Source organism: Chenopodium album, chromosome 5, assembly GCF_948465745.1.
Source record: "Chenopodium album chromosome 5, dcCheAlbu1.1, whole genome shotgun sequence".
Taxonomy (NCBI): domain Eukaryota; kingdom Viridiplantae; phylum Streptophyta; class Magnoliopsida; order Caryophyllales; family Amaranthaceae; genus Chenopodium; species Chenopodium album.
This window is the reverse complement of record NC_137838.1, coordinates 29,594,359-29,606,492: the sequence shown is the minus strand read 5'-3', so window position 1 is coordinate 29,606,492 and position 12,134 is coordinate 29,594,359.

Genomic DNA, 12,134 nt, shown 5'->3' with positions numbered 1-12,134 from the left:
CTATTGACTAAACCATATCCCGAACTTTAGAGAACTAGAGCCATGGTTAGGTTGCAAACTCATTGCATCATGTTGTGACTACTTGACTACTTGTGCATCTCCTACTTGTGCATACTTATTATGTGACCAAATTAATCGTTTGGTTTGACTTGTGTTTGTAAACAAGTCTTAATAAACTAATTAATGACTAAAGGACTTTGTTTAATTAATTAATTAATTAATTAATTTGAGCTAAAAAAACAATAAACTTAAAATCGAGTCATAGTCCCTTTAAGTCAACCCGGATTTTTATTCCCGTATACTGCACAAGCGTCAACTTGTTTTGGTCATAGTCGGAGTTCTAGGAAGAACTACGAGTCGTACAACCTATGGATCTATAGCCCCGAGTTTTATATTTAATTTGGAATTGGTTTCATCTAAATCAGAGTCACAGATAAAAAGTTATGACTAAAATACCACAGTCTGTCAAGTTTAATGCATATACGTGAAGTCTTAACTTAGTCTTTGCTTGAGTCTAGTCACATAGTCTAGCCACATGGTCATGACACGAGTCTTAACGTACCATCTACACTCACTAGTCTTAGCACACACTTTGAGTATATGTCACCATGACCATGTCTTAGGTTCATGCATGAGTCGGTCTTTTTATGTCATTTGAGTTGGGGGGTACATTCTATTCCTAATTCTTCATATCCCTCCATCTACATCATTTTCCTTCACATTCTATTCCAATCTTTCTTCACTTCCTCCATCCATTGCATGTTGAATAAGTTTGAGTCAAATAATTAACAATGAATATCCCCAAATTCCTTTTCCACAGTACTTGGTCGAGAAGATAAGGGCGATTAATTAAGGACAACCTCTTTATTCAAGTCTCACTTTTTGATAAACCAATTCGTCAAAAGAGGAAGGCTAAAAAGATAATGGCAAGTCAAGAAGAAGTCAATGAGCTTAGGAACCAATTGGTTACCGTGACTGAGACACTGAAGTTACTCACACTCAAGATCGACGATCCCATGAAGCAACAACAAATGAACCTCATGCAAGAGAGTCTAAGCAAGCTATCTAGTGACTATAAATTTCAGGGCATGAGTTCACAAGGGGTCTCGCTGGACAAGGAACTTCTTCCGCATAAGTTCAACGCCACTGGCATCCCTAAATTCAAGGCAACAGATAACCCTTACTTCCATCTAAGAGCTTTCAAAACTATAATGAGCATTAAGGGTATCGATAAAAAGGTTTTCCCCTCTCTGTTCCCACTATCTCTCGAAACCGTTTGTTAACAATGGTTCTTTTCTCTCGAGAAAGAAAAAACCTCTTCTTGGAGTCGATAACAAACGCTTTCATTGATAGATATAAGTGCAACATCCAAGACGAAATAGACCATAGACAACTTGAGATGTTAAAACAAAAAGAAACGAAGGGTTCACTTCTTTCTTCAACAAATGGAGGGAAACTTCTGCTAATATGGTCAAGGCTCCTACTGAAAAAAGAATCCGTGAGGATATTTATCAAGAATCTCCAAGGGAAGTATTTAAAGCACTTAAAGTACCAACACAATTTAGATACTTTCAAAGCTGTCTATAATATAGGCATTGACATTGGAGATGACCTTCTGAAAGATAATGGTGCGAGAGGAAAGAAGAACGACCATCCTTCTTCTTCCTCTCCCATTAATGAAGTACATGCCACGAACGCCTCTAAACCACAAATCCAAAGATCAAAAAGAGTGTTCACTCCACTTGGTATGAGTTATGAAACGGCTTTCGAGAAGCTACATCACAAAGGACTAGTCATGCCCATAGGGCCCATCAAAGATCCAGTTCCAGAAGCCAGACCACCTAAGTGGGACCCTAATAAGCACTGCAAATATCATCAAGGAAAGGGTCACGACACTGAAGAGTGTTGGAAACTCAAAGAAGCTATTCAAGATCTGATCGATAACAATGAAACTTCCGAGATTCTAGCCATCGAAGATGACCAAGCATCCTTTGATCCATCACTTCTTATCACACCTGTAGGAGAGCCCATGATCGAGACAGCTTATATGACTTCTCTCGATGAAGTGGCCATAATTGAGGAGGATGAAAGTCTTTTCTTAGATAATACCAAGGAAGACTCGTCAAGTCTAAACGAGGACATTCGAAAACTGCAAGATGTCATTGCCATGCTCTTGAATGTGGTAGAAGGATTAGCAAATCGGGTGATGGCCATTGAACAAAATTCTCACCAAGGGTTTAATGAAGAACTCAATGCTCCTAAGCCACAGGCAAAACGGACCATTGAAGAATACACACCAATAGGAACAACTTACAATGAAGCTTTTGACTGTCCACATGATCAAGGTCATATTCACTCCATTGGTCCCAGTCAAGACCCTCCATCTGAAAAACGTTTTCCTTATTGGGATCCAAATTCCTATTGTCGATACCATAAAGGTCGCGGTCACACTACTGAAAAGTGTCTCGCCCTCAAGGGTCGTATTCAAGACTTCATTGATTCAAATCTCCTTCATGTTCCTCCGCGTGACAAGAAGGCCAAGATTAGTAACAATGGTAACAGTGGCTATAAAGGGAAGAAGAACGACTATCCTTCTTCTTCCGAAAACACCTACTCTAGTAATAGTGTTGGTACTTTCGACCTTAGTGAGATCCTAGCCATGGGTAATCGAAAGCAACTGAAAAGGGAATTTACCCCTATTAGAATTAGCTACGATGATGCTTTCGATCGACTCCATGCCAAGGGAATCATTACTCCCATTGGACCTATTCAAGATCCCCCACTTAAGAAAAGATTGCCTAGTTGGAATCCAAACGAACACTGCAAGTACCACCAAGGTAGGGGTCATGCTACTGAGAGCTGTTGGAAGCTAAAGGAGGATATCCAACATTTGATTGATAATAACAAGCTTCCCATACCTCCAGTTTACAAGAAGAGCGAGTGATGATAAAAGAAACAACACAAGACAAGAGGCGAGCTTCAACGACAAGATTTCGTGACCTCTCTTTGTTTTCTTTTTTTATTTACCCCTTCCCCAATAAGTCTAGCATAGGCACCTTTTTTATTCTCTTTAGATTTATTTTGTAGGATCATTATATATTTTCTTTTAATAAAAATGAGCATTTATTTCCTTACATATGATCATTTCATTATATTGTATAAAAAAAAAAAAAACAATGTCGAATTAAACACAAGGTATACCAATGATTTAAGGCAACCCTTGTAGCCACATCATATCTCCTTTCACCTTTCAAATATGCAATCCTTTCTTCATAAACCACTTTGAGCCTCGTCTAACGATAGACCTTTCTTTTTTCAACCTACATCTATCTATCCTTGGGATGGGATGGTGTGCAACTTTTGCAATTCTAAAGAAAGCTTGAGCAAATTCAAAAGATTAAAATAGCAAAAATAGCAAAAAATAAATAAAAGTGTACAAAAGGGCAAGTGTTCCAATGTCTTTGATATGAAAATGTCTTCGATATGAACACGTCTCAGATTGCGTCTCTTATCGAGTGCTCGGTACCGTGCCTGAGAAACATGAATGCCAAGTGAGTGATAGACCGCATGATCAAGATTGCTCACACTTATAAAAATGAAATAAATGCTAAAGCAAAAGAAAGAGCTAAAAAAAGAGTAGAAAACCTCAAGCATGAAAATACAAATATTCAAAAGCAAGGTTGCACACCTTGGGGGCTTATCTAGGGTCTTGAGCCTTTATCCCTTTTTTCTATAACCTTTAGCCTAACCACGTTACAACCCTTAAAGACCTTTTTGAGGTATACACACACTTGTGCGAGGTTTGGCTAGAGCTACGTTCGGCCTGATTCCTAACGGATACGTAGGCAACCTCACATCGAGGTGCGGCCGTAATAAACATGAATTCATATTCACATTCACACACTTACACCATGATCATATCAAGGGATCTCCAATGCTCATCCCTATTCACTTAGAGCTAGACTTGGGGGCTTGATCCCTACATCATTAGCTTACCTAGCCTAAGAGTCACCACCATTTGACTCTTTTCAATATATTTTTCCACACACTTAGCCCTTGCGACCTAACTTTAGTGTCACTTTCACACACCGCACAGATACATGACCAAATATACTTCCCTTAGGAACCCTTTGTCATGAAATCTTAACATAACGATGAAGCATGCCTTGTCACATCACTCATCACTCATAATTGTCATTACATAGAAGTATGAAGTGCTTAGCCTCCGTGCCTAAGTTACCCAAATACTTTCATCATTGAGTCAACCATTGAGATAGCCTAGGATGGATTAATCCTTGCACCTTGAGAGACAGTATCAAACAACATCTAACTAAGCTCATTCAACATGCATCTTCAAACTTCGCTTCTTCTTTTTCACGTCTTTCTTTTTTGGGAGAAAGTCGGTACCCTCCACAAAAATGATGGAAAATTTTTGCTTTTTTGCATTTTTGAGTCGCATAATCAACACTATGCACACACAGGTCATGAGTCTAACACATGTGTCATTTCACTTTGAGTCGAGTCAACCTCGAGTCAGTCAATCAGCGAGTCAAATTTATACCTTGAGTCGTGTCAAGTCGATGAGTCAAGCAACATTAAACCTTAGGTTAACCCTAAGATACTTTTAAGCCTTAGGTCAACCCTAAGATGGCTAAAGAGATTGGAAAAGTTCTATAGTAAAAAATAAATACAGGTGCAGCAGAATAGGGAGGACCCTACTCCAATTCTTGGCGCCAGCGATATATCAGCAGTGATAGAGCTCGAAGCCTCTCAGAAAGGTGATTTCGACCTCATACAACAATTTTGGGTTCCTTGGTACGCCAGTTAGCCCCTATAAGCAATTTGACATGATTAAGTAGTCAGTTTAATTACAATTGCAATAAGTGATTGACCTGATGAAAGATCGTCTCACTTAGCTTAAAGTGCCTAATCACGGAGACACCGACATACTGGTTTTAGCGGAAATAAAGTTCAGACGAGCTTTAGAGATCGACAAACGTTGGTCTTCGGAAATTTTTTCTTCAAGACATTATCGCAACAAACGTTCAAGTACCGAAGCTCAAGTTAGGATTGATAATTATGTTTTAAAGAGTTTGAAATTGAATAAAACTACTTCTTTTAAGAATCCTTGTTTTGTACGATGTGGAATATATTCAGATTTTTTTTTGTGCCTCATAATATTTATCCAAATTTTATATGGTTGGATAGATCTTGAAATTATCTTTCCAATGATATATTATAATATTAAATCCGAGTTATAACGAAAAAGATATGAATGAGACATGAAACTTTATCCAAAACTGATACCCTTCCACTATTTTGGCCATATCTTTTTATCTACAAAATATTTTAATCTGATTCTAAATGGGTTGGAAAGTAGACTTTAAGAGATTTCCAACGACATATTATATTCCTTATTTTGACTTTCGGATCAAAAGATATGATAAAAACAAAAACGCGTGAATTTCTGAAATCAGCGCCAAACGCCAGCTGTAGCGCCTGGCGCCAGCATTGGCGCCTGGCGCTAGTGTTGGCGCTTGGCGCCAATAGCCTAATGTTGGCGCCAGCTCTGTTTCAGTTGCGCCAATGCTCTGTTTTATTAATTTTATCTTTTTGGCTGATTTTCTCTATAAATAACATCGTAAAAACTCCGTTTTCATTCACCAACTCTCATCAAGATTTTCTTGATTACTCTCTCTCTTTCTTTTCTAAAATAGCCTTTTCTCAAATACAAAATTCCGCATTCGCAAGACTTAGATACACCTAGCCATATTCGAAGTTGCCTTCGCTCTAGACATGAAAGGTTTAATTTCTGAGGGTTTGGTCCCAAATCTCTATTTCAATTATTTAATTAAATTGTTTTAATTATTATTTTCCTTGAAGTTACTAACGTGTGTATTTTGTTATTAGAAAGAGGTACGAGGCATCAAAGTAAGTGATTTAATGGTTTTAATTGATATTATGATGTAGAAATCATGTTTATATTGTTATTATGATATTCCTAGTATCATGTCTAGGGTAGTTTTAATATTAAATATGATTATTACGATGCCTTATATGTTCTTCCTAATATTTATGATTGATAGTATCATGTTAGGGTTAAAGATTTGATTTTTATTGCTTAGTGATATGCTAGGGTTTGTTATTAATCTTGTTAGTATCATGCCTAGGATCTTGCTATTATTATGCTTTAATATTAACATGAACATGATTATGATTATAATTGTTATAATTTATGATTATTATTATTATTTTAATGATGATTATTTTATTTATGATGATTATATTTTTATTATCATGATATTCATGATTATTATTATGTTGCTGGATTTAATTGTTATTGCTTGATCGCCTTTTATGCATGTTTAAAGGGAATTAGTACTTGTAATCACGCTTAATAAGATATTAATAACCTTTTTTAGGGTTATTTTGATTACAATTTCAAGTGATCGCCAATAGTAGCTTATATGTGCATTTATATTCAACCAACATAGATATACAGGTTTAGGGTTAAACCTATTGATTGCATGTTAATTAAAAAGCGCACATGAATATGATCAGAATAAAGTAGAGGCCTATTATTAGGGCAGGTTCAATCTCTTTTAGGTTGGATTTGTACCTTCATCCCCGAACCCTTATTTGGTTCCAGACCTTATGGATTTGACGATCTCTTGGATCGTTAAGGGGTGTAATCTTCACCTTGTGAACGGTTTACAAGTTCCTAAAACTTGTTGGCGACTCTTTTGCTCTATCTTCTTCCCTTTTGGACGCCACCGTACTTTAGTGTATGATCACAGTGGGGTTCAAGCTAGGGGTTAACGCTTGAAATTATTCCCTTCTAGTGACACATGTCAAACTCTGATTGGGCCACTTGGCAGGGTATAAAATACCCAAAACATTTGCCCCTCACAGGGGTCACGTGCTTGGCACATGACGCCTGTGACAAGTGTCAGGCTATGAATGGCCTAAAAGTTACTTTTTTACTGTTCACTTAGTTTTAGGGTTTTACCCTGAACATTTTACCCCCTCTATAAATAGAGGAGTTGACCTCCCTTGCATTCACATTTGCGTGAATCTTTGGGAGAATCTTTGAATTTGACTTGCAAAGACTTTGACTTCTTCAGCATCCGACAGTCGGCCCTCTTAGTTCGCCTACTCAACCAGACGCCCCAGTTCGACGACTCTTGTTACCTTCTTCTAAGGTAACCGCCCGATCTCTTCTTTACTTATTTCTTTGCATTTTTTCTTGATAAAAAATGGTTTCCCAAATGCACCCGACACGGCCTAGATTAGTGATCAGTCGGTCACCGGGGATGGCTGAATCTAGAACTAGGAGTGCCGAATGCTCGTTCGAGAACTTTCCTTTAAGTACATCTCCAAATCCGACAATGTCTGTGCCCCTGCAGGACACGATGGCCAGAACAAAGCAGACGACAAGGAGATATAGGACGGATGGTTCTTGGTACCATTCAAACAATGAGAATGTTTTTTCTGACGGCTCCATTAGGGCGCCTGTCTCGGAAATAAGTAAGGAACCCCTTAGCACTGTCAGCACCCCCAATGACTCATGTAACACCCCAATAATTCTCTCTTAAAAACCTGTGAATAACCTGAACAATTCCAAGAGAATTACTGGCGTGCTACCGCCACGTGTTCAAACGCTAAGGCTTTTTCAGAAAATTGCAGCGGAAAAAGTAAAACAAATATATATAAGTTTCAAAACCAATAACCAAAACCAAATTAAATCATACAATATGGAACCATTAAGGCCCTTATTCAAAACCCCACAAAAGTAGTAAATAAATAAACCAGAGTTTAGTAAAATTCAAATTTATGAAAATAAATAAACTGCGAATAATAACCAACTCTCCACTCAAAATCCAACAACCCTGATGCGAATGCTGCGTGTGTAAGAACCTGTGGTTAATCTGCTCCCCAATATTACAAGTGTAAAAATTGGATCATCACAGGGTCATTGAAAGACGAAGGCCATAACCAAAGAAAGACACATACAAAAGCACGCAATCAGCAAAGCTGAGTACATACAAGCTGCGAAAATAAATTAAGAAATACCTAACATGCTACTAATAATCAAGCATAAGCATCATTAAATTATAGACTCAACACATGACTCAACCATCAAATTTATTACGGAAATTTCATGAAATGCCCCTGAGTAATTTTTTTATTCACCAAATACCCATCAAAACTTTCAAATTCACCAAATACACTTGAGTTTAAGAAAAATGTCACCAAATGCCCTTAATGACTAACGGCGGTTAACACCGTTAGTCATTAATGACTAATATGCCACGTGGCAGCCTCTAATTGGTTGTTGTAATATTAGTTAATTATTTATTAAAAAAATATTTTAAAAATAAAAAAAAAATTAAAAAAAATTAAAAAAAAAACCCCAACCACCCAAGACCCACACCACCTCAACGGCCGACCACCTGCCACCGCCACCGCCACCACCACCAGATCCCACCCCTCCCCATGCGCCTGTGGTCCTGTAGGCGTCGTTCGAAGTGCGCCTACGCTAAAAGCATGTTGTGAATATGCTTGGCACTCATAGGAAGTGGGAATTGACATTACGATTAGGGACAACGATTAGGGACAAATAAAGTAGGGAGCCGCCAACAAGTTTTTAAGGAACTTGTAAACCGTCCACGGATCATAAAAAGGCAACCACGATAAGGGACAACGATAGGCAACAACGATTGACCCGTGAAGGTTACACCCCATTCATAATCCATGAGATTACTAACTCCATATGGTTCGGAACCACGAAAGGAGGATCAGGGATGATGGTACGAAGTGAGTCATGGAGTCACATTCGCCCGTATAGGCTTCTACTCGATTCTTATAGTGAAAAGTGATTCCTGCGATCTCAAAGGCATACAAACAAAATATTCAATTTGCTCCAAACTATTATTAAGCTAAATTGGTTGAATATTAATGCAACATATAATTCTAAAATATTGTGATCACTTGATTAAACAACAAGATTAAAAGGAACCTAAACCGGTTGTCCAAATTATCTTATTAGGCGTGATTTTCAATTACATATTCCCTTTAACATGCAATATGGTGATCATAAAAAATACAATAGAATAAACATTAATATTGGAAGCAATTTAACAATAATAGTGTTAGCCAAATCAAATAATAATAATAACAACCCTAATCATGATACTAGCAATATTAAAAATAAAATAAGAGTAATTAAATTAATTAATTACTCACATTCCGCGCGTTCCTTTAAATTGCTACATCATGAATAAACTGTTAGTAACTTCAATAAAAATATAAAGTAAATGGAAATTAAATTAAAGTAGAGTTGATTTGGTCCAAACCCTCAGTCAATTATACCTTTCACGCCTTGGTTTAAGTATAGAACTTTGGGTATTGTATGAACTCCTTGGAGTGCTTAAGGAAGAAATGATAGAATTAGAAATATAGGTTTAAGGCTTAGAATATGTGAGAGAGAGAAGAGAATGATTTTTGGTGTAAAGAGAGAAAGAGAGAAGGATTTGATGATCAAGCTTGTTGATGAATAAAAAAGGGGAGATATGACCTCTATTTATAAGAGGAAAAGAGGGGTCGAATCAAGAAAAGATAAGAATTCGAATCGGATAAAACGCTTGCGATAGACAGCAGTTTTTGCGGTTTTTGTTTTTATCATATCTTTTGAACCAGAAATCGGAATAAGATATGGTTGGAAAGCTCTTGAAGTCTACTTTCTAACCCAATTGAAATCAGATTAAAATATTTTGTAGAACAAAAGATATAGCCGAAATAGTGAGACGGTTTCAGTTTTGGATAGAGTTTGACATTTTATTCATATCTTTTCCGTTATAGCTCGGAATTGATATTATAATATATCATTGGAAAGATAATTTCAAGGGCTATCCAACTATATTAAATTTGGATAAAAACTATAATACACGAAAATAATATCTGTCTATCTTTGAACGTCTTTCAATTCGGATATAAATAGGATTTTAAAAAAAAGGAGTTTTATTCAATTTCAAACTATTTAATCTTATCTTTTCAAAAAGGATAATTAAGATCTTTTAGAAACTTATAGAAGCTTCCAATTAATCCTAATTGGTTTAGGAATGGGGTTAAATAATTTGGACCCTCCACATGATCATTGGGTCGTAGGTAAGGTGGGCTTAGGTTCGGTTTGGGCTAGTTTAATATTTTGGCCATAACTTATTCGTTATAACTCGGATTTGGGCTTATAATATATCGTTGGAAAGATATTTTAAAGCCCCATCAAAATATTCAATCATTAGACCCTGATTATGGACCAAAATAAACTGGAATAAACGTTTTTATAAAAAGGACACGAAATGATTGATTTTAAAGGACACGAAATGAATTATTTTGGGTTTAAAGGCACAAAAAGAGGAAAATGAGTTATGGTTTGGGGAAATGGGCTAAGAATTGGGTTGGTTTATGAAATGGAAATATGGATTTAAGTACTCCAAAAATTAAATACTCAACCCGACCAATAATGGCGGTGAAAGGTTGTTCATCATCGGGTTTGGTTTTGGGGAGACATTTTTAGGTGTCTACAGGTCCCTTTTCGCCGGCGAGGGCAGCCCCCTCACCCTCCGACACCCCCTCCCCTACACCCAGCCCTTTCTCCCGACGTTTCCCGTCCCCTTAAACACTTGCCCAACCTCGAAAAACACCCCCCTTCCTTCGCGGCCGGCGCCCAAACCTCCTCCTCGGCGCCAGCGAACCACTTTTGCCCCACCGCCCGCCATTCCCACCCCCTTTCCCCCCTAAAACACCACCCTAAAAACCGAAAAACCTCCAAATTGAAACCCTAGATTTCGATTTGGGGTTTTTTCGATTAAAGGGTTTTTTGGTTTTTGGGTGGTGGTTTAGAGGGGAAAGGGGGTGGGGATGGCGGGGGGTGGGGCGAAAGTGGTTCGCCGGCGCCGGGGAGGAGGTTTGGGCGCTGGCTGCGAAGGAAGGGGGGTGTTTTTCGAGGTTGGGCAAGGGTTTAAGGGGACGGGAAACGTCGGGAGAAGGGGCTGGGGGTAGGGGAGGGGGTGTCGGAGGGTGGGGGGGGGGGTTTCCCTCGTCGGCGAAAAGGGACCACCGGCGCCGGTTCCGGCTAAGGGTAGAAGGACCACCGGCGCCGGCGGCCGCTGGCAGGGGGTTGGTAGGGGAGGGGGGTGGCTGGGGTGGGTTTAATTTTTTTTTTTATATTAACTAAGTAATTAATTAAATTAATTGATTAATTAATTAGTTTTCTTCCCCGTTTACTAAATATTTCCCGCGTCACTCAAAAATTGCACCGTGTCACGGGAATGTTTCCCGTCTGACGGTGGGACTTCCCGTGTCACGGTACAGTTTGCCGTGTCGCGGGATACTTTTTTAGGGTTTTTATCATTTTAGGGTTTCGTGTGTTCCCTCAGCACATTTTCTCTATAAATACCCCCTCATTTCTGATGTATGGGGTATCAATTAATTCTCTAGTTTTTTTCTCTCTTCTATGCTCTAGCCTAAACTCTAGCCTACCCTTCTTATTTCAAAATTCCTTCTTCAAGTACTCCAAGGACTCCATACTTTACTCGTGGTTCTGTCCTTAAGCCAAGACGTGAAAGGTAGAACTGTTTGAGGGTTTGGCCCCAAATCAACCCTACTTTATTTAATTTAAATTAATTATTGTTTTATTATTATTTCCTTGAAGTTACTAACTTTTTTATTATTTTGTAGTTGCAAACAAACAGAATCAAAGTAAGAATTATGTTCCTTTTATTTCTATTATTTTTCTAACGATTTTATATTGTTGGAATTATTGTTAAATTGCTTCCAATATTGATGTTATTCTATTATATTTTATTGATCACCATATTGCATGTTTAAAGGGAATATGTAATTGAAAATCACGCCTAATAAGATAATTTGGACAACCGGTTTAGGTTCCTTTTTAATCTTGTTGTTAATTCAAGTGATCACAATATTTTAGAATTATGTGTTGCATTAATATTCAACCAATTTAGCAAAATAATAGTTTGGAGCAAATTGAATATTTTGTTTGTATGCCTTTGAGATCGCAGGAATCACTTTTCACAATAAGAATCGAGTAGAGGCCAATACGGGCGAATGTG